Source organism: Prosopis cineraria, unplaced genomic scaffold (genome assembly GCF_029017545.1).
Source record: "Prosopis cineraria cultivar Desert tree isolate PC_DT_omini unplaced genomic scaffold, ASM2901754v1 PC4, whole genome shotgun sequence".
Lineage (NCBI taxonomy): Eukaryota > Viridiplantae > Streptophyta > Magnoliopsida > Fabales > Fabaceae > Prosopis > Prosopis cineraria.
The window spans coordinates 21,452,639-21,453,004 of NW_026555335.1; positions in this window are offsets into that span (position 1 = coordinate 21,452,639).

A 366-nucleotide genomic window follows, 5' to 3' on the forward strand; every position below is an offset into this window, starting at 1 on the left:
AATTATGGAGTCACATCAATTACAATTATAAATGTACAACTCAAATTAAAGTATACACAAGACAAGAGGTTACAAGAGGAACAACAATAGACAAGTTAAGTACACATCAAGTTATTTTTTTTAATTGAGATATTTGAAGTTATTAATTTTTTTTAAAAATAAAAAATATGATATAAATAAAATATTAAAATAGATATATATTATATATATATAAAAGAATAAACTATATTAATATAATTAACATATTGTGAAAAAAAATAGAGATTACCTTATAATGCTTGCTTTGTGTCATTAAACTTACCAAAAACTTTTAGTTTTAAAATAAGGATTATAAATATTAAAATAAATTAATACAATTATTATTAT